Source organism: Lagopus muta, chromosome 17, assembly GCF_023343835.1.
Source record: "Lagopus muta isolate bLagMut1 chromosome 17, bLagMut1 primary, whole genome shotgun sequence".
In the NCBI taxonomy this organism is placed as follows: domain Eukaryota; kingdom Metazoa; phylum Chordata; class Aves; order Galliformes; family Phasianidae; genus Lagopus; species Lagopus muta.
In genome coordinates, this window is record NC_064449.1 from 922,656 (window position 1) to 942,118 (window position 19,463).

Consider the following 19,463-nt stretch of genomic DNA (forward strand, 5'->3'; position numbering starts at 1 on the left):
CCTTGGTTTGGGAAGCTGTCAGATCTTCTACCATAGAGATGACTATCATTTTATCCTGGCAGCTTCTTGTTCTAGGCTGCCACATTTGGCATGGCTTCTGATTACCATTATGTGCTAATAGACACTGTGCATAACATTTTCTAGCCAGGTTGCTGTGATGAAAAGCCTTCTACATACATATTCTGGCTGATCTCCTTTTGCTCCAGGGTAATCCTAACAAATGAAATGCTGCAGTCGGGAGCAGATGTTGGTATACACACATTCAGAAAGGGTAGGTGTATTACTAAAGATAACATGGAAATGACACAGTAAACTCTGTATCTGAGTACCCTGACACCTTCAGTACTGATTTCTCCTACACTAAAACCTCTTATAATCTTATATTAACTATTCTGTATTCTTCAATTTATTTTTTTTTTTTTGAGGCTACTGTGCCAATAAGAATGCATGTGAATATCCACAGATAGCTTTAAGATCTCCTGGTTTTCCAATGTCTTGAGGACAGATAGGATAGCAGACTTTAACAGAGGACAGAAGACTCATTACAAAGGGATGAAAGTTGCTTGTCCTAAGTATTTCTGGTCTCATGGAAGGAGGGCTGGTTTGGACTGGAGGTTGAGGTGCCAGTGACTACAGTGGCATTAGTAGGGGGGAAAAATATCTGTCACATGTGTTCCATGTACCTAAACTTGCCATGATATCAGCTAGAGAAATACAGACTTCTATTGCATTGCATAAATAAGGAAAATAATTATAGGGAAATCTCGCCTAGCTGTAGGCATGGAATGCCCTAAAGCAGCAGTAGAAGTACAATGGGAAAGCATAGAGAAGACTGAAGGAGATGCCAAGCACCAGGTGTGGAACATCAGAGGATCTGGGCAAGCCTCAAAATTTGGCAAATTTGGGACAGCTAGTACCTCACCTTTCTTTCCTCAGAAGGGGCTGTGACATCCATGCTTACTTTGTCACTGAGCTGGGCTGTTCTATAGGGTCTCCATGCTGAGGTGATTGCCTACAAGGAAGTTCTTTTGAGTGAGCCCTCAAGGCCTAGCTGAGATAAAGTGAATGCTTATCCCTTTCTTATGATTCTCCTGTCTAATTTTCCAGTAGGCACTCTAAAAAATATTTTCACTACCCTAGAGGCAAGATCCTAATTTGCTTCCTGCTCTGCACCGTCTTATTCTTTTTTATATTTTTCACTTATTTTGAGGGTAGGGGACTGAGTTTTTATAGTGGCCATGTTAATCGTATCCCTGGTGGCCACAAAAGAGTTTAATAAAAGGGGTGGGTGGCTGGTTTAATTATTTTTTCCATCTGTATTAGTGGAAGAGTGTTTTAAATAAATACAGCTTCTTGAAGCATAGGGATTGTGAGGGTAATGTTTCCCTTCTTTTTTCACCTATCACCCTCCTTCCCCACCTCCTGGTTTATTTCCTGTTGTGGAGACAAGTGAATTAATAAACTCTTATTTATTTGTTAAAGATGTCTCTTCCCAGTGCTTTCTTTCCTGCCGGGGAGATGAGTGTCAATAAAATATTTCCAAAGGTTCCTACTTAACAGTTTAGTGAGTTTCCTCATAGCCTGCTGCATTAACTCTGAGCTTAAGTCCTTTCTGTGCAGCATGAGCACAGTTCAAGCCAGCACTGAGGCTTATTCTGTTTAACAAGGCTCTGGTTTAGCTCAGCTTTCTACCACACAGATTTGCTAAGAAGGACTGAGACCTTAATTTTAAACAACTTTGTGGAACAGTTGCTGGGCAAGGAATCTTACAGGTTAAGCACTGGGTTTGAAAGCCTTAGGCAACAGATCTTAATATCAGATGAGCCGACCAAGTTTTTATAATGTTTCAAGGTAGCAGTGATTTTATTATTATTATTTTAGGTTTTGTTGTTTTACTACATTTGTATATTTGGAGGAGACTGGGGAAAAAAAAAAATCAGGTTCTTGCTGCTTCAAATGGACTTTTTCCACCATTGACAAATTTGTTCATTTTTATAGGAACTGGCATTAATTCTACTTTTGTGCTCAAAATTCAGTCTGCCACGCTGAGTGCTGTATCCAGTAACATTCTGCTTTCTTCATAGTACAGCTTACTTTATATGTACTTCATACTAATACTTTGTATTATTAAAAATAGCATTTTTTTCCCCTCCGATACTCTATAATTAAAAATTACTACTGTGCAACTTTCATTAAGGGAATACAGGCACTACAGCATGGTGGCCCAGACAAGTTTACCATTCCAACTTTAGGACCAATTTATTTAGCATCATGCCATTGGCTTTTTATAATCTTACCCTATTGCATCAATCTTAAAGCCAGAGGTGAAACTCCAACCTTTGGGTCCTATTCTTCCTTGGGAGAAACCATCAAGGTTGATAGATAAGAAGTGGAGGTTGACAAGAATCAGAATTTGGTGATTGTGTGGTAACTTTCTTTTAGAGAAAGTGCTCACAGTCATAGGTTCATCAGTCCTCCAGGGATCAAGCCCATCCAGTTCTTCAGGATAACACAAACCAACACAGTGTGGCTATTAGATGAGAACTCCCACCTGTAGCAGGTTTCAGAGCAAATTCTGGTTTTTCAACACTGGTGTTGAACCTGGCACAGCTGTTAAGCCTGAATTTTGTTTATGCTTATTTTGCATCTGGCTTCCTGCTATTCCTGTCTGAAGCAGAAGAGTACTCCAGTACCATTCCAAAAGGAAGGAGCTTTGTGGTTCTCTGCTTCCCCCAGATGGAGGCAGGTGGAGGTATCTGTGCTAGCAATTGGATTGTAAGACTGGCACAGCCTCTGTGATCGAGAGGGCACATAGGGCTAAGAGCAAGACGCTTAGGCTCTCAGTTTTACAGAAACAGAATAGGAAAAATGTTGCTGATGATTTTCCTTGGCAAAGAAGGGCATAAATCACTATGGGTAGTCACTGAGACAATATATGGAAAATAAATTGGCCCCTGAACAGAAGACAGGAGTACAGGTGGAGGCAAGTATGTGGGAATTCTTAAATTGTGTAAGAGGTAGAATAAGATTGGAATGACCAAGATATGGAATTGACACAATCTGTCTGTTATCCTGTATGAGCTGGAGACAACCTGGTCTACATGGACCAAAAAATGCTACCTTCTCAACACAGGATGAGCTCAGCATTATCTCAGTGTAGGTACACATTATTTCTGAAAGAGTCTTAAGACTGTCTTCACCACTTAGATGAACTCAGAGAACAAATTATTCAGAGAGAGAGAGAAACTAATGGGACTGGTGAGAAGACTTGGAACATCAGAGAAAAGAGGCAACAAAAGGCCTTAGGTGATTGGCTTCTTTTCAATTTTTAAAGTTGGCTTATTTGTTTAAGCCTGGATTTACAGTGGCTCATACAAGTAGGGACTCTTTTATCATCTCACATTGTAGGACAATCCAGTTAGAGTGCTTTGGTACACATACTTTCAATGCCTGTATTAGGGAGGTCACACTATGTAGCTCACCTTGCAGATTAGTTCATTCAACATTCAACTTGTGAAAAGATGGAGAAGTGTTGAATCTCCACTGGACAAAAAAAAAAAAAAAAAAAAAAGAAAAAGAAAAAAAGAAAAAAGAAAAAAGAAAGAAAAAGCCTGAAGCAGAAAGTTAAAAGATATTTCAGAAGTGTAACCACTGAGAAGTGGCAGAGGTATCTGCTAGAGATGTGTAGAGCACAGTGCCACATGAAGATACAGACCTTGTAGTGAACTGAAAGAATGCAGAGGAGACTTGGGAAATAATCCTCTTTTTTTTTTACCAACTCAGTTGTCTAATCACAGGAAGTCACCAAACACAGATGAATCAATGCATGATAAAAATCAAGAGTGGATGGTGGAGCTTGATTGTTTGCCAGCAGCAACAGGCAAATGTGTAAAACTTGGAGACAGATAATTGTAATTGAGATTCAGTCCCACAGCAACAGTTATGTGGATGCAAATTAGAGAACAGAGATTGCTAACTTGAAAAGCTAGAAAAATATATGAAGATACTTCCTATAAACTAAGGATGAAATAATATATTACCTAAAAGTTTTAAGTTACACTATTCAGTGTTATAGGTATGGGAGCTAATTGGGACTGAAGGATGATCCCACTTTGCCACTCTGCTTTAAGAAAGTTGAATCACATGAGCTTAACTGACTTCAGACAAGGGAACTTGAACAGTAGTCCAAGAAACTATTAGTTCTTACTCATCCACAGCATTCCTCAAAATAAATCTAGCTGACGCGTTTTGTTCAGTATGACAGCAGTGTTGAAGTTATGCCATGATTGAAGTTGAGATACTGAAGAAATCGTCTCAAGGCTGATGGTAAAACTAAGTGGGAACTGGCATATTCAAAGTAGTTGGAACAGTTCCAGTCCTGGCTTCCCTGTAGCTAAGGTGTGATACAGTTGGTTTAGGACACCAGCTTAGTGATAAATAGTAAATAGTGCTGCATGCTGTGACTTGGAAATCTAGGTATGCCTTTGATAAATATCTTGAACATACAGGTTGCCTGTAGAGCTGGAAGTGGTTGGCACTCAGATAGAAAGTTATTCAGTCCTGTTCTGACTGTTATTTGTCATAGAGTTAGAGGGCAAGAAAAAATGGATACAGTGCCCACTATCTCCTGAGTTCAGACCATTTAGAAAGGCCTCAGCTGCAAAAAGAGCTGCAAGGTTTTATCTTCCGATATCTTCTCAGATGGCCTTTTGTTACAATGACTCCTCACAGTTCCTAGTTTCATCACTGGGGTATTTTTGTTTACACAGATCTGTGAAAATCAAATCCCGGGTCATAGGTTCACCAGTGTGACATGGGTTATTCTGAAACATCCAACGATGCACAGTACTGGAATCTGGAATCTGAAATCTTCCCATACTATTAATGACATCCTTCTTTCTCAGCGAAGCCTTCACTGATTTCAAGGACAGTCTTGACTGCGTAATAAGCACTTCAAGCTTTGGCCTATAGCAGTAGTCATAAATTTTTACTGTTCATTTTTGAAGAGTCTGATCCTTCATCCACTAGTGTTAATAGAGAAATTCTTATTTGACGTCATTTGGGAGGAGCAGATCCCAAGGCGCTTGTTCTCAGGAATATCAAAGCAACTATTTTGTATTGTAAGTGAATTAAAATGCAGTATCCTTATGTTTGCCAGGGCTGTAAATCTCAGCATCGCAGATCAAATGCTATTTGCATTAAATATTCCAAGTGAGACCTGGGACAATCAGACAAGTTGGTGAATAACCGATCTTTTCAAACTTTTCAGAAGCAAGACTGCTCAGTCAAATTACCTAAAACTACTTTTTAGTGGCTGAAACACAACGTGATTTAGATTTAAATCTTAGTTACAACAGGGTTTCAGTTTGGAGTTTCTCTGTATTTTCTCAAAGCCTGAAGACAGAATGCCTCCTGAATGAGCTACTCCATACACTATCCAGAAGGTGATTGGACAATTGACACAAGCATCCTTCTGGAAGGCAAAACTGGTAAATCTTTTTAGTTAGTCTTGCTGCAATGTTGTCATGGAGGAAAACAAACTCTTTATGAAGAATAAAGGAGAGTGAAGAGGAAACAAGAGATTCGCAGTTATTTCAGTTTTCAGCAGCTGAAATGCAAAATAATATTAAATTATCTCTCCTCACATGGAATTTCAGAAAAAATGCTAGGATATTCAGAATAATTTTTAATGCAATACTTTCAGAATGCTTTCTTTTCAGTCTAGCAGCACATATTCCCCTCTAATTTTGTTCAGTTAAAAGCTAGAACATTTCTGACTCTATAAATTCAATAGAGTGCTTTATATCTTTATTTTAAGTAGTTTTGGGTTTTTTTCTTGTCACACCATGGGCGATTTGGATATCTTGAGTGGCTTGCACTATTTACTTGCCATAGAAATCTTAGGGCATGTGTGTTCATGTGTACACACACATATAAGAAAAACAAATGAGTTTCACAAATGAGTTTCTTTTCTGCTTTTCTCCAAATTTTCTTTCCAGGGAAGGCAACTATTTCTAGGTTTTTATAAGCTGATGGAAGAGGCTTGTCAAATAGTCTTTATGAGAGAAGAAACAGGAAGATGGCTTGGTTTGCAGACAGAGGGTTATTGGGCAATTATGTTTTTTATAGAGCTGTTGTAGGACAAATCACGGGCCTGCTTTTGCCTTTGATGCTACAAGGCAGACGGCCCAATAAAGATCAGAACAAGGGAGGGCAAAGGGGGTCAGGGACAGAGCCTTCCCTTGGGGTCCCGCTTCTTCCTCTTAGCTCAGAAACCAGACACCTTTTCCAGATGCACTGTGGCTGCTCATCATGAGGCTTCATTGTGATCCTGCTGATAGGCTGTGCTATGAAAACTGGGGCCTCCTTCAGAAAGTTTTCACCCTATACAATCTCATAATCATGAGACCACAGCTCTCAACTGCGTTCTCTCAGAACCAAGCATGTGGTTTGTTACTGTGTCAAAAAAGCCATTGCACAAACAGTAAGGAAGCTTATTCCAACTGTATGAAAAATAATCACCTTACATGCAGTTGTATGACTGGCATAATCTCTCCCTGCATATGCTTTTTTTTTTTTTTTTTTTTGCTTTTTTTTTTTTTTTTTAATATATTGATTTCACTTTGTATTGCCTGAACTCATTTCCCAATCATTCTTTAACTTTCTACAGTTAGGAAGAACTTTCATCAGGGTTAGCTGGCCTCAGCTTTTAGTTTTGAGTTTATTTCCCCTTCATCTTCGCATTTAATACTAGCCCTTCTCAGATAAAGAATCTTGGCTTAGCTAAACTAGAAATGAATTTCTGTGTGCCAATTCTTTTATATAAGAACAGCATTTATTTTCACCTTGAGGATATATCATGTGCCCAAATGGAACACACCAGGAAAACAGAATCTCTGAAGACGGTATTTCGCACTGTAACCACTCACACAAACATCACAACTATCATTTATAGATATTCCAGTTGGGCAGTTCATTAGACAGCAGAGAATAAACTTGAAGAAGGAAGCAGTTGTATGCATAGTATCATACGTTCCCCATTATTTTTAGCAGTGCATGATACAAACCTGAGCCACCTCTGTTATGATTTAGTTTCCTCTGAGACACTAGGATGACATCAGTAACACAGAGGTTGTGTTCACATGAAGTTATGAATAGAGTTGTCACTGAGAATTTTCTGCCTTGCTCTCAGGCAAGTAATTGGGATGTGCCAGGTGCAAAGGAGGGAAACCTAAATTCGTGGTGTTTGACTGACCAAAGCAGTATATATGCAGGTAACATCCAGGAAATGCTTTGAATAATAAATATGTTTAAATAAAATTGTTTCATAGAGTTAAGACTGTGGCTTAATTATGAGACAGTTCCTGTACTGATATTTGCTGTAGGTTTCTAAATGTGTTTTGACCACTTCCACCATTTTTTGTTTAACCTGTGAGGAAAGTGTGCTTCAGTACTGAGAAGAGAAAGAAGAACATAGGGGGAGGACAATGAGAATCATGTCTATACACAGCACATATTACATTTAGGAAAATGGAAATACTCAGAGCAGGGCATTTTGACCCTTGACTTCCTCTGTAGAGAATATTGACCTCCTCACCACTCGTGCTATCACTAAATGATCTGCTTAATATGAACTGAACTCAGCCCTCACACGCTGCCAGTCAGCTTTGTGTTAATAAATCCTTCTAGCCACCCTCCCCCACTCCAGAACATAATTTGCCACTGTGCTGGTTGAATGCCAGTGGGAAGGGGAGAAAAAAGCGTTATTTAATGAAACTCACTGCTATCTGCTGTGTAGTTTATTTGCTAAATGCTTGCTCTTTTGAAGAGAAAATAAAACTGTCATAATAGTATTGGAATATCCAAGATATTATTTGGGTAATACATAAGTGATGTATAGATCCCTCAGTTCTGCTTACTGTACTTCTCATTTTTAGTATGATTAGTTTTCCTGCTTGATAAACCTGTAACCTATTTCCTTTCTCTGCCATCAGTCATGGTTAGGCTTTTTCTGACTAGTCTACTGCTTCTCTGCGAGACATCCTTCAAATGATGGTTTGTCTATGGCCAATTCCACATTTAAACTACATAAAATTTACAAGACTGGCTGATGTTCACTACTGTTATTCAAAGCTCGGTATCAAAAACAAAGTCTCATTCTGTGTCCTGACTAAGAAAGCTTTGATTTGTAGCACTGGCCCAATCTTCAGGTTTAGACAGAGCCCTGTGGAGCATCAGGGCTCTACAGGACGCACAGGATTTGTGCGTCCATAATCCTACTTCAAAATGTAAGATTTAAGGAAAAATAAAATAAGTTTCATACATGAGAAAGCAAAGTTCTGGGGCCCCAGAAGGCCCTTCTTTATGTGACTACTGGAAGTCTGAAAGTCTTGAAGATGAATGAATACAGAGCTTAAATCTTTACTTCCTAGAGGTGAGAAATCCCCACGTAACCCATTGCCTGAGCAGCAGGTCCCTGACAACCTGAAGAATTCCAAGAACTGTCCCTTAGGCCTCTTCCAACACAGTCATGGGCAAGAGCCAGACAGAAGCACCAAGCACCATGTCTAAGACATCTTGAAGACATAAAGAAATTGTAACTGCATACTCCCTGCCCTCCTATCTGCCTTTGCCCCCAAGTCACATCTGACTCTGTAATTCACCTGCATTTGGAAATCTGCAAAATCTCACCTGTGACAGCTCTGCTGACAAACAGGGGAGATCAGAGCCTTTCATCTGGATGATGAACTGCCAGCCTGTCAGAACGGTGGAGGATCTGTACTGTGCTGAGACAGGTCAGAGCCGCCGTAGGGGGTCTCCGCATTCTGACCTTGGAAGGGTTTGAGGAGGACTTTCAGCTGTACCTGCTCTCAATTCTCAGGGCCTATAGGGCAGTAAATATGCGTGTTCCTGTGAGAAACGTGAATGTACTGATAACCAGAAGTCTACATGCTACGGTGCACACATGGGTTGGAGAATATTAGATTGAGACGATCAACCTCCATTTCTCAAATGCGGGCCTCCCACAGTGGATGATTAATTGGCAAATAAGTTCTAGAAACTGATAATGAGGTAATTACATGTAAAATTAGGTCTTCAAGTAGCTAAGCATGAAGCCTAGAGCATGGTATTATTTACCTACTGTTCTTACCCAGCCTAATTTGATCAATTTGTAGTTGTTTGCTTTAGAAAGATCAACAGTGGCATCTTGGGTTCTTCAGCCTGGCTCTGCCTCCCTACGTGCAATACTGATATTAAAGGAAATTTCTCTGCTAGGTACTGCCCCATGATGAGAGGGAGTAACAGAAAGTTCTTGACTTTTTATTTCAGGTAATGTTGTCCATCTGCTTTCTCCTGCACTAATTGCCCTCAGCACAGTGACCCAGATAACCACACACCTGGTTCTAGATTACAGCTTGTTGCTCTTGAAACATTTATTGGAGCAAGTAGAAGAGTGAGTAGGGGAAAGATGGTAGCAGTAAGAGAGGGGAGTAAGAGCACTGTATATTTTTTTTTAATAACTGCATCGTTGCAACATTTAATTTTTTTCATGATCTCAGTATTGTGGCTAACAATTCATTTTGTCCATTACCTCCATCTAAATTTAGAATGTGAGGAATAATTCACAGTCTGCCTAGCTGCATTCACCACTTCCATTAAAAAGGGACTTGTTCTACTTCTTGTTCTAGATCAGAATAAATTGCTTTTGCAATTTACACGAGTTGAAAATGAGGAAATCCTAGACCAGATTTAGAAACCAATGAAATGCACAGTACTGAGATTTTTAGACAATGGATTAGCAAGTCTTTCAGAAGTGTCCTCCGTCTGTAGTTTTAAGCAGCTGTATGCACTTTAAAACAACCTGGATGAAACTAGCATTTTCTGATTAACCTCAATCAAAAGGATATCGCTTCTCATTTTTAAGCCTCTATTCTTTAGTAGCACACTTGTATAGTTAGCAAGACAAAAGAACAGAGCTGCAACCTGCTGGAAGCAAAACACCCATATTAAATACTTTACCCTTCATTATCCAAGGCCAAGAATTAATATTAAGAAATTGTTTTTGTTATTATACATGGCTGCAACTCAGCACCTTCTAAATAAGGAAGAAAAAAAAAACAACACTCAAAACACTCACACAAAATGTTTTTAGTTGAAACAGAATGAAACAATTAGCTCCAGCAGATGCAGCCACTGAGAATGGTCATATACTTTTAATTGAGCTACTTCCAAGAGGTCTCTGGAACACGAGCTCTGGAATACTGCTCTACACAACACCACACACGTAAAAGCAGCACATGGATACTTCAGAAATTTCTCAACATGCCCTCTTCCAGCCTCAGTGTCCTATGAAAATGGAAAGATCCCATCTGAACATTTTGCTAACTACCTGCAAGGATGCATTCAGATTTGGGTTCTCTCCATGGTCGTTACTGCTGGGATCAGTAACTGAAAGCTCATTGCTGAGTATTAGCATAGAGAAACAGTTCACCATTCAGTACTTCTTGGCTGAAAAATGCTAAACTACCAATTGAGAGGAGATTTTCATAGCCTCTAGCTCCCACTAGAAAACACAGTATCTCCAACAATTAAATCCTTCAGTAATTAATTTATATATTTTTTTGGTCTGACAGCTAAATCCAAACAAAAAAGTAGGTTCAGACTACATTAAATAAGTTGCTTGTTTTGCTACTAATACAAGGCAGAAAGTTCTATGCAGTAAGAAAAAACACATTCAACTCAAAAACAGATCTCACAGTTTCTTGGAGGAGAAAGAAAGTGGACGTTCATAGGAGAAACAAAGAAACCAGAAGTTACATGCATAAAAAGTTATTGCCATTGCTCGTTTATTTGTTTGCTTCTTACAGAATACATCCACCAAGGGTTTAGAAGGCCCACTTTCATTATCCCTTTCTATCTGAAGTAATCTGAACCCACATCTGATCTCACTCAACTGAATGGTTTGAACGGTGGGCTAAGCTAGATTTTCTTGTGCGTAGGCTGAATTCACATATATTTATGTGTATACAAATACACGCATCTGTATTTAAAGAACAGAACCAAACCAGAATGACCAAGAGCATCTCTAATCCCAAACATTCAATAGCTTTGTCTCAGTGCTTTCATAAGAAAGATAAAAAAAAAAAAAAAATACAGGCTTAAGAAGTGAATGAATGCCTTTAAGCCACATTATTGTCTTAAGGATAAAGAATTCATCAGGTGGCCAACTCTATTTCAAAGCCTCCCTTCAGCTGATGTTATTTTATTATTTCCTAATTATATTTTGTCAACACATAGGAACTTTCTAGTGAAAGTAACCCAATTTTAAATATTTATAGATACATTTTGCTGCACACATCTTGAATGTAATACTTCAGTATCAACTTAGACACAGGGGAAGTGGGAGAAGTGGCTTTCATTCAGGTAAAAGCCTGTAATAGAAGCTTTTGTCATCTATTTGTAACATCAGTTCCCAAAGGGAATGAGTTGCAATGAGATTCTTTTATGCTTATCTTTTTTCTTATCACCTTTCCATTTAAGTCACCATCCATGGGATTATTTAATAGTGTAAGCCATGTTACACTTAGAGGCATGGTTGAATGGTAGACTTGGCAGTGCTAGGTTAACAGTTGCACTTGATGATCTTAGAGGCCTTTTCCAACCTAAACAATTCTATGATTCTATCATAACCTGAGCCATGATTCTATGATTACCATCCACTAACAACCATTGTAACAGACAGGATGCTGGAACAGATGCAACTGTGATCAAGCTTGCCTCCATTTGTGTCCAAATCCCCATATCTCCAGTGAGAGGGTTTAAAACACTTACCAAATTTAGTTTTGATCATGGAAGTTATTGGGCTGGGTTGCATGAAATCTCTCCACAGAAAGACAGTGACTTTGTTCATCTAAAGTGAAATCAGGAGGCCTCTCTTCCAATGCAAGTGCTATGGTTCTTTTTCTCTCTCACTCTCTAAATTTAAGACACTGAACTGTTAAGATCAGTTGCCTCAGGTTAGAATGTTTCTCAGTGATATAACAGGATACTCTTCTCCTGGGGAAAGTACCGTGTCTAACTAGTTAGTACCTCCTTGCTTTTGGTGATTTATTCATAATGGCAGATGCCGGAATTCCCCTTTCAAGCTTTCCATAGTAGGAAAGGAGAACTCCCCCCTCCCAATACTGTTTAACACTTTCTAAATGTACATTTGCTTACTTGTAGCAATCTCGTATTTTAACTATTTACATTTTCTCCCTTCCCATTTCCACAAATGTACAAAAAAACGTTCACAAGCTGTAACTTACTACGTGCACGTCGAGCCAGACGGACCAACAGTAAAATTCCAAAACCAGGACACTGGAAGATGTTCTGCTCAATTGTTGATTACAGAGAGGATGTTATGATGGTGGAAAGTAAGCCTGAAAAAGAGAAAAATCTCAGAACTGCTTTTTTTGGACAATGGACTAAGCTGCCCAGGGAGCCTACAGATGGAGATATGGAACTGAAGGATATGATATAGCCATCATGGTGGGGATGGGGTGACATTTGGACTTGGAGGTCTTAGAAGTCTTTTCCAGCCTTAGTGGTTCCATGATTCTATGATGCTATATACACTCCATGTGTGTCAGATGCCAGTCTGTCACACAGCAACAAAATGTAGTGGAATATTGGTTTAAGCTCCATTGCCATATCACCAACATCTCCCCCTGAGGTCATGGGCCAATATAATAAAGTGAGAAACATTACTTTTGGAGCAACCCTTGCAGAATCTCTGTTGAATTTTAAGCCATTTCTGCTGCTTTCCTGGTATAAAACATACTTGCAGAACTGGCAGAAAGAGCCCAGAGAGAAACTGCTGCTTGAGAGGTCTTTTTCCACATCACCCTGTCCCTAAAATTAGCTCACTGAAATATAAGAGACATGGAACATAAGCACAACACTAGAAAGGATGATGTGAAAGTACTGGGCTGGTTTTACACTAGTGGTATGAAGGGGGCTTTAACAAGCAGGTATAGCTAAAATGGAATAATGTGAATATTAGTATCAAGATCAGTATCTAACATCACGGGCACTGTGTAGTATTCCATATCCATCCTCTCCATTACCAAAAGAACAAAAAGTTTACCTAAGCTAATCTTAAAACTTTCCCTGTTATTTTCCTTTCCAATTGTCTCTTTAATTCAGATCTTACAGATATCTCCCACAAATTCTGCAGAAAAGTGAAATTTTATACCTGCAGTGCTGCAGACTCAAGAGAAAAGACAGAAGGGAACATACAGTTTAAACTGTTCAGTCTGCTGCTTTTCCTCTTATCTCCCTCATTCTAACTCTAAGAGATATATACATTACACACATTATACTCCCTGTTGCTCTGGGAGTAAAACTGAAGTGCATAAAGCAGAAAGTGGGAAGGAAGAAGGAAGGGAAAGAATATGATATTCTTGTCATTAAAAAGGAAGCAGGTTCAAAGCACTGCAGGTTTTACAAGCAAAGCACAATGTTCTGAGTCACTCATATCCTGCTAGCTGTGTACATGATACAGAGCAATCTCTGTGAATGCACTTTGTGGTCATTGTGTTGTGACTGAGCTCGCTTATCTTGTTTAAGTCAATCCAGCTCCTACATACTTTATTTTCTATCTCAAAGGCTTTTTAACAAGCATCCTTCCATGTGATTTGCAAATACCTTCCCCAGCCATACTCAGCTGCCAAATGAGTGGTGCTTGCTCAGGTTTGCTCCAGAAAACGGGAAGATCTGCCTTGCTGCCCTGTCATTTAGGGCTCTGTCCCTAAACCCAGGAGCTGATGGGAGTACAACCAACTGAGTTTGAAACTACATCTTGTTTGACAGAAATTAAAATACATAGGTTAAAAAAAAAAAAAAAAAAAATCTCAGGAGGGCAGCCAGTTCTTTTCCCCACAAATAAGAACAGAGAGGGGCCTTCCTATACTCTGTGTAGAAATAAAGAACTGAAATCCCATTTCACCCTCCTGATCAGGACTGCCTGCCTGTACCTGCTCCTCCTGTCTCTGCTGGTCTGGTGTGTGTGTTTGGAATGAAAGATTTTCCCTGCAAGCCACCCTGAACCTCTTCTCTGGCCTGTCTGTCAGACTCTCTTTTATCAGCACAGGTTTCTCAGTGGGCCACAGTGATTTACTGTCCGAATAGTTCTGTTCTTTGTCAGAGATTGTGATTGAAAAGCCTTACTTTGCAGCTAGTAAGAACCTCTTCCCCTTTCCCTCATTTTTGTCTTTTTTCAAATATTGTTTTACGAGCCTGTTGCTTGCTATCTGCACAGAATACACAGAAGCTGCACCTCAGGGCATCATTTTCTCACCACCAAGCCAAAGGGTTGCTTCTTTGACGCTTGGTTTGAAAAGCTTGGAAAGACTCCACTTAGGGTATTCTACCCTATCTCCCCTGAGCAATCTACTCCTCTGAGGAAAGTGTCCTACATGGTTCAAACTGGCATTCTTGGCTGGGTTTTTTGTTTTTTTTTTCCAATTGAAACAAAAGGACATGAGCCTTGCATTTTGGAACAAATCTATATGAAGATTCTGGACCTACCCAAAGCAAGGAAAGCAGCATTTCTGGAAAGAACAGGAAAAACCCTGATTATTTAAGTCCTAAATGAATGCAGTTGAGAATTCGTGCGATCTTTTAAACTAAAAGGAGTTATCCCCAAAAAGGACAATATGACAGATCTCCCTACCGGTGATCAATTCTGTACTTAATTAAACTAGTAGCTGAAGTCATAATCAGAATTCCCATCAGCTTATTTTAAAGTAACTCTCAGGATTTCTGCTTCTTAGCTGTAAACTCAGGGTTGGGGTTCAGACTTGGATTGCTGTCTCTAAACTCAGCTGGAAGTATGCCAGTCTAGCCCTGGTTTAGATCTATTAACATAGATAAATGCTATTCATAACACTGGGACCTGTTTCTAAATTTCATTTTGTTCTAAGTCTAGAAAGCTGGGGAATTAGAGTAACCTAAAAAAAAAAAAAAAAAAAAAAAAAAAGAGAAAGCCATAACTGCTGGATCATCAGTTCAAGAGTTATGTGAAAGTCTAGCACACACCTGAATTACACCTCCAAGGACTTGTTTCATTTGCGCTCTAGTTAATTCGAGTACTATCAGTACATGTAAATCCTTAACCTGGTTTGACACTTAGTTTCTCTGATAGATGCAGTAGCTCTTTGCAGCATGAATGTCACAGGGCTCTATATTCTTCTCATAGGAACTTGGTTAACCGAAGGATTCTATAAGAAATACTTTCAGATTACCTTGTTAACTACGAAAACCTGGAAAACAATCAGGAATTTTCACTAGATTTTTCAATCCATCTGTAAGTCTCAAAGTCCATTCTTTTATCATCTCCTTAAGAGAGGTTGATGCTCCATACATGGGAGTATTCTCAATGAATTTGAATAACGCCCTTAATCACGTGCTTAACTTTTGGTCAGTCTAAATCCTTCCAACTACTCTTCATACTACTCCAAGTACTCTATTCAGTATTTGGACTTCCACGTGGTTTAGGGAACTGTTTTGAATACCTTTTTTGTTTCAGAGCACACAGGCACACAACAAAGATTAAAGGCTGAAATAAGAACTGAACTGAATATCAAAACATTTTGTAAAGGGAGAGGACTTAACATTTATCAAATACTAGGAAACAGCAACATCAGTGGGAATGGGGAAATGCCTATAGCTCACTGCACGTATCTCAGGTTAAACTTCAAATAGTTGGGCACTTTGTTCTTCAGAGGTCAACACAGCAATCAGGGAAGGGGATTCTGGACTGTGGTATACTTACAAAAAAATAAGAAAAGACAGCTATCCTCTCACTAGCCCACAGCTTGAATTACTACCTGTCAAAGTCCCACATGAATAAGAAAGGTGATGTTTTGACATTGATCTCAAGGAAACCAGAAGACTTAATACTTTGTTTTCATTAAGTTTCTCACTCACTGCACTGTTTGCAAAAAGATCCCATTCTGTTTCTACCTAGAAAAATCACATATTGAAAATACAACCAAATAAAAAGTATCTTGTCTTAAAATTCCTTCAGTTTTGTAGAAAGATTTTTTTAACAGCTGATATATGGAAACTGTAAATGCTTTATATCTTTAATTCAAACACACAACTGCAGCTCTGACACTTTCAGCTGATGATATTTCAAGCACAAGGCGATGGAGATGTCTGTGCTACTCACAATTCCACTCTAGATGAATTCTTCCCCCCTCCCCCCACCTCCTTGTTCTACATTGGGGAATGCAAGTGTGCATTTCACTATTTATCTTCATACAGTAAAAACGTGTATTTTACCTTATCATTTTTCTCAAATGCATGTTATTATCTTGGTGTACACCTGAACAGCCATTTGACAGCCTATCATTTTCACATGTTAGAACACATTTTAAAATGTCTATTAAAAGAGCCTGTTCTTAACACCAACTCCATTCACCCTTCAACAGGGCTGCTTATTAATCATCATTCACATAAAAAGCTGTTTCCTTTGACTGTGCAACAACACACACACAGAGCAAAGGGCAAAAGATAAAGATGCATGGATTCTTCGAAATTCAGTTAAGTGCAGTTGTAGATTGCATGCCATCTCAAGATTTTGTCAAATTCCAGACATTTAAGCAGAATTACAGGGCATTCAATGATAAGAGTTTTAAGTAAATGCAGCATTGCAGTATATGACGTAGATCATGCAGTTCATTGTGTGACATCGTGTTTCCAAACACCCTGCAGACTCCTTGCAAGTGTAGAGGTGCTAATCTGGACATTACATCCAAAATCCAGCTGTAGTTATATTATCTTCCTTAATACATCATTGAATTTTCAAAGGATACTAAGCTACTGTGCAGCACCAGCTCATCACGTTGAATGGCTGCCAGTTTCTGCCCTGAAGGTGGCTTTATTTAAGTGGTGGATTAGTGACACTCCTTGTTTGACCAAAACAAAGCTTAGGTCCCTGCTGAAACAAACTTGTTTCAAATACTCTATTGCGCTGTTTAGCTCTTAGAAGGAAAAATAAACTTGGACTTCTCCAACTGGTTACAGTGGTATAGTACCAAGAAAATCAAGATTACCTATCCATGGCATTTGCTCTTTGACTGAAGGTCATCACGTCATTTGAAATTGGCAAGAGTTAAAATCTCTTTCAAAGTTATTTCAGTGAATTTCGGCTTGTATTCCCTAGCTTCCCGTACAAATTTGGTCTGTCTCATTCAGTTGTAATACCTTCAATCTAGTTTAAGGCTGAAGCAAGAACAAGCACTCATTGTTGTTGTGTATGAGATCAGTGAGATGCCTAGCAGTACAAAGGAACAAAACACCATCTAAAATGCTTATATCTGAAATGCTTTGACTTGGATGAGTGACTTGGTTTCCCAAGATGCAAGGCCAGGAATGAAGACACCCCTTGTGAAGTGATGCACAGGGGAACGGCGTTAGATAAATGCTACTACCAGCCAAGCACAAGGAAGATTGTTACAGCAATTAGACAGATCACTACGATAGAAAGGGTGTTACAGCAGAGGTGTGATGATGGAAGTACCAGCATGAAAGAAAGGTGCTGTAAAGAAAAGGAAGAAGATTGCTTACCTGTATCAGAAGATTCCAGGTTTACAGGGGAAAGCTACACCAAGGAAGGATCTCCAATAAGAGATCCTTCCCCAGCGGTAGTCAGCCCTTCAGTGAGGTCTAAGAGAGGTGCAGCCAGGCTCCATCCCTTCCTGTCACACAGCTGAACTGCCTTCATCTGTGCTCCGGGAGCTGACCTGGTCCTTTCCCCAGGTGCTCCATCAGTGCTTCAGGCCATGATTCAACAGTTCCCATACACCTGTGTAACAAACTCACGTTCAAACTAAAAGATTTAAACTTCCACCACAAGAGCTACTGATATTGAAAAGACATCAAAGACAAGCCTGACAGGGATTTTTCTGTATGGCATTTGGATAGTGTGCTGATACTTATGAAGATTTTGAATAAATTCTACTGTAAATCAAACAAAAATACAGTTCTTTATTTGATATGTGTAGCAAGGCGGGAAGAAAAAAATAAAAAACAGCCCTTAAAATACACAAGAAGGCAACAGTTTTTCAACTGCTCAAATCTAGTAGCTGTAGAGTTGAAAAGTCCTCAGTTGCAGACGGCCAGGTTCAAATCAGGATGCAGCTGAGCTTCAGAAGTTGTCCCACTGTACTGAATGCTGCATACAGAGATGGAGTCAACATTTTAATGGGTGGTGTGATTTGTGATTTCTTTCAGTCAGAGAGTGATCACTGCATTCTGGCACTGAAGGGTCTGCTGCTTTCCTTCTCAAAACCTGCACATCTATTTCGGAGAAGTGACATTTCAAAACGGCATTGGGAGAGCATTTATTATATGAAGAATTGACTCTTACGTTCTTCATAATGCTTCTCAGTTGATAGGCAAGAATGTTTATGGTATGCATAGTTTCATTCCTCCAAGCCAAATTTGAATTTGTTCTGTAAATGCTAAGTATTTGTAGTCTGCCTGGAAGTGTTCAGCATTAGTAATTGTGTTTGAGGGTACTGTTCTCAGATGTGATATTTCTCACCCTTTCCTAAATCTAAGCAGCATTAGAGAATGTAGCTTTAATTAACAATGGCATCTCTCAGCCATGGTGACTGGTGACTGCCATCTTGGTTCAAAACCAGTATCTCTGGTCCTACTTGACAGCAGGGAAGGAAAGAGAAAGAAAGCCCATGTTTACAAAATTACAAACCCGTGTTCCATTTTAAAACCTCTTTTATCTGTTAGAACTGAACTCTTCAAGCTTCAGGGCCACTTAATTTTTTAGCCTCTTAATTGTTGAACAAGCACTTCAGCATTTTAGTCTCCTCTGCAGCTTTCACGTTGCCCATGTCAGAAATGATGTCTCTCACCAGCCAAGTGCCCACAGGCACAGGCACTGAAGTGTCCAAAATGCCAGCTGAAATTAAGCATTTCTGTTATGAAGTCCCACAGTTTGAGCATGGTCAGAACAACCTCCCTCAATGCAATAGCCTTCCCTTCCCAGCAGTAAGAAAAACAGCTGTTTTTCCCTCCTTTTCCAAGGATAGTTTTGCTTCCAGGTACTCATACTTTCTACAGACGTAAGTATGAATTACAGAGAACCACACATAGATTTAAACAACGTGTGACCCTATTGTGCATCCATCCACTGCTTACTGGGGGCAGAGATTCAACTCATCTCATTCCTGTCCTCAGATTTCTCTCTGAAATAGTAATCTACCATGTCAGAGGAGTTTACTTCAGCATTGCTTCCCCACTTACCGGTCTTAATCGGCTTCATAGACAAGGAGTTTGTTTTTACTATGATCACCCAGCAGAGCTAGTGCAGTCAGGAAGCTGAACTGGATCTGAGTGTTTCCTGCTCACAACACAGAGCTGACGTTAGCTGTCTTAGATTTGTCCTTTGCTAC

General features: G+C 39.4%; 1 long non-coding RNA gene across 1 annotated transcript; it reads right to left on the minus strand.

The window, feature by feature from the left end:
- Positions 1–4,690: 4,690 nt before the first annotated feature.
- On the minus strand, positions 4,691–17,727 carry LOC125701855 (uncharacterized). The gene is made up of 3 exons (XR_007380375.1): positions 17,617–17,727; positions 12,309–12,422; positions 4,691–5,218 (listed from the first exon to the last, which is right to left on the minus strand). It is a non-coding gene; the product is annotated as an uncharacterized LOC125701855 (long non-coding RNA).
- Positions 17,728–19,463: the final 1,736 nt, after the last annotated feature.